This window comes from Trachypithecus francoisi, unplaced genomic scaffold, assembly GCF_009764315.1.
Source record: "Trachypithecus francoisi isolate TF-2019V2 unplaced genomic scaffold, Tfra_2.0 Lachesis_group10, whole genome shotgun sequence".
Classification (NCBI taxonomy): domain Eukaryota; kingdom Metazoa; phylum Chordata; class Mammalia; order Primates; family Cercopithecidae; genus Trachypithecus; species Trachypithecus francoisi.
Window position 1 is genome coordinate 28982650 of NW_022681455.1, and position 3690 is coordinate 28986339.

Here is a 3690-nt window from a genome sequence, read left to right on the forward strand (position 1 = left end):
GCAACCTCCGCCTCCCGGGTTCAAGCGATTCTCATGACTCAGCCTCCCGAGTAGATGGGATTACAGACATGTGCAACTATGCCCAAATGATTTTTATTTATTTATTTTTGTATTTTTAGTAGAGACAGGGTTTCACCATGTTGCCCAGGCTGGTCTCAAACTCCTGGATGCCAACAATCCTCCCACATCGGCCTACCAAAGTGGTGGGATTATAGGCATAAACCACTGCGCCCAGCCTAAAATTAACTTTTAAAAATCAAATGTAACAGGCTCAGAAAAGTAATTTATGGCAGCATCCTTGCTTTTTTTCCTCTGGAAATTAACAGGAGAAACAGCTGCTATCTCCTCCTCCTCATATGATCTTCTTTTTTCCAACTCACCTGGTTCTGCAAAAGGAACTGTAATTTTTTTTTAGAGTCATCAAAGGTACTTATCTGCTTATCTGAAAAAATCATCATTAGGGTAGCGGCTGTACATGAACATGTTATATTATACCATATATACACATTTATTTATTTATTTATTTTGAGACAGAGTCTCACTCTTGTCACCTAGGCTAGAGTGCAATGACGCGATCTCGGCTCACTGCAACCTCTGCCTCCCTGGTTCAAGCGATTCTTCTGCCTCAGCCTCCCGGGCAGCTGGGATTACAGGTGCCCACCAACATGCCTGGCTAATTTTTGTATTTTTAGTAGACACGGAGTTTCACCATGTTGGCCAGGCTGGTGTCGAACTCCTGACCTCAGGTGATCCACCCACCTCGGCTTCCCAAAGTGCTGGGATTACAGGAATGAGCCACTGCGCCCGGCCAACTTTTATATATTTAATAATAATAATAGAAATTTTATGACAATTAGTTTCATTTCCCTGACATAAGCTTTTAAATTCCATTTCATATCTCACTTTCCCACAGTTAATTTAAGTATGGCAGGAATCTGGGACAGTTTGGAAGTACTGTACTTAAAACTGTTTGGTTCAGGGGCGGGACGTGGTGGCTCACGCCTGTAATCCCAGCACTTTGGAAGGCCAAGGCGGGCGCATCACCTAAGGTGAAGTAGTGAAACCCCATCTCTACTAAAAATACACAAAAATTAGCCGAGCATGCTTGTAGTCCCAGCTACTCCGGAGGCTGAGGCAGGAGAATCGCTTGAACTCAGGAGGCGGAGGTTGCAGTGAGCTGAGATCATGCTATTGCACTCCAGCCTGGGTGACAAGAGCGAAACTCAATCTCAAAAACAAAAAACTATTTGGTTCAAGCTATCGGAATTCAGAATGTTGCTTCTCAAATGGAACAACTGGATTTTGTCTATGATGAATGTCTCCTGAGAATTCTATTGTCAGATAAAGCAGCTTTCTTTCCTTCTGTCCAGTCTCATATTCTATGAGGCTAAAATCAATAATCAATGTGTTAATCTGTCTAGGAGCTGAAAAAAATAAAAATAATTTTAAAATTGAAATTAAAATCACTTAATCAAATAGTTATGAGTGATCGTAATGACAGAGAAATATATGGTTATGCAGATACGAGTCTTCAATAGCTTGTATTAGACATTTAGATCTAAGCTTAGATCTAGAATTTACATTCTCCTGAAAAATAAGGAAATCTTGTAATGCGGAAATGAGTTGAAAAGAAAAAGAAAGAAACAACAGTTTTAAAGGAAATCTTGGAATTTGGTGTTCCTGAGGCAGAGCCAAAGTCGTTTAAGTAGAATATAAGCTCTGCAAGGGCAGAAAAAAAATTTTCTTCATCTTTAATTTTATATTTTTACTCCTATATCCTCTGGGCTGCATTTCCTGACATATAGTAATCATTCATTAAATTACGATAATTGAAAGTATTCTAAATGTTGAGTTAAAAAAATGAAGTGGTTATATCCATGCTGTAGAATGATTTGCAATATTTTTCTTTTTTTTTTTTTTGGAGACAGTCTCCCTCTGTCGCCCAAGTTGGAATGCAGTGGTGCGATCTCAGCTCACTGCAACGTTCGCCTCCGGGGTTCAAGCGATCTCCCTGCCTCAGCCTCCCGAGTAGCTGGGATTATAGGCGTGCACCACCACACCCGACTAATTTTTAGTAGAGGACAGGGTTTAACCATGTTGGCCAGGCTGGTCTCGAACTCTTGACCTCAGGTGATCCGCCCGCCTCAGCCTCCCAAAGTGCTGGGATAACAGGTGTGAGCCACTGCCCCGGGCCAGCAATATTTCTTTTGTAAGAGAAAAGAATGAGTGTTCTACATGGAAAGAACCCAAGATATATTAAGTGAAAAATGTCATAGAACCCTATGTATAGTAGTATGACTACATTTCTGTAAAAAAACCCAAAATGTTATACATATATGCGAATGCAGAGAAAAAAGAACTGTAAGAAATACAATAAATTTTTCACCGTGATTACATTTGGGAGAGGAAGGTACAGCTTTCATATTTCATTCAGTGGTTAAAATGGTACTCAATTTTGACTGAACAGTAATGATCAGATGCCGAAACGAGTGTGAATGTGCATAGTTTACGAAAGACATTTTTGAGAACTGACTACATGAGTTTTGAAAATAGGAGAGCAGAGGACCTGTGTAAGATTTTTAAAGAGACTGCACTGTCACGAGCCACAGGGCTGTGAGATTGGTAAGAAAGCGCTACAGGAAGTATCCAGGGGAGGGCTTGGATCTGAGACACAGCGTGTGAGCCTGGTGGAGAAGTGGGAAAAGAACTCGCCCAGAGCCCCTTCTCTCCATTCCCTCGGCGAGGCAGGAAGCTACCTGGGTTCCGAATCCCACGACTTCCGGATTACCTCGCATTGCAGCACAGACACCAACCTCTAGTAATCTCTGCCATTTATTAGGCGTTTTTTACCCCAAATCTCGCGGCTTCGTAAAAATATCGCGATGCTTCCACTTTTAATGTTTTTAGTTTGAACAATCCCTTTGAGAAAAATTTAAAAGCCGATTCTTAAAAATATACGTTGGTAATTGTTTATGCCTACTGCTGAGATCAAGATATCTCAAAAGTAATTAGAGGAAAAATAAAAACTATGTGTCAGAAGTGGGATTCGAACCCACGCCTCCATTGGAGACCAGAATCCCCAGCGCGGGGAAGCGAAGCTTGAGTCTGGCGCCTTAGACCACTCGGCCATCCTGACACGCTGCGTGAGAGAGGCGATTTTTCCGCTAAAATAGAGATCAACAAGCAATGATTTTTGTGACGTGCACGCACGCAGAAACGCGATGACGTCAGGGTTGCTCGGTAACAGAAGGGAAGAAAGCCACTTGTGGATTAAAAAAGGGAAAGACTTCGCAGAACTAGAAAATGTTTATGCATAAAACTGGATCAAGTCTCTTACGGGTCTTACAACTGTCATCCCCATCTCGAAAAACGCGTGCAACTTTTTTTTTTTTTGCTTCCAGCCTGCTCAGGTTTCAGGAAGGAAAGAACATCTTTTGCTTCAGTCGCTGGATCGGCTCTCCAGCGTCTGATGTTTACTGAAATCTTGATTATGGTTAGCCTCCCCCTAGGACTTCATTGTTTGGAAGACGGTGAGGAACAAAACAAAACCCTAACAAAAGACCCCGGTTCTATGGCAAGGTCCCCTTTTAGCCCTTCTATTTTGGTTCCATTTGTCACTGCCTTGCCACTCGTCGAAGTTTGTCTTGGGCTCTGAAAGTGGCAGCCGGGAACGGCTGGGAACGTCCGTAC

General features: G+C 42.2%; 1 non-coding gene across 1 annotated transcript; it reads right to left on the bottom strand.

Moving 5' to 3' along the window:
* Positions 1-3031: 3031 nt before the first annotated feature.
* TRNAL-CAA lies at positions 3032-3136 on the bottom strand. Its single transcript has 2 exons — positions 3099-3136; positions 3032-3076 (listed from the first exon to the last, which is right to left on the bottom strand). It is a non-coding gene; the product is annotated as a tRNA-Leu (tRNA).
* Between the last annotated feature and the right edge of the window lie 554 nt (positions 3137-3690).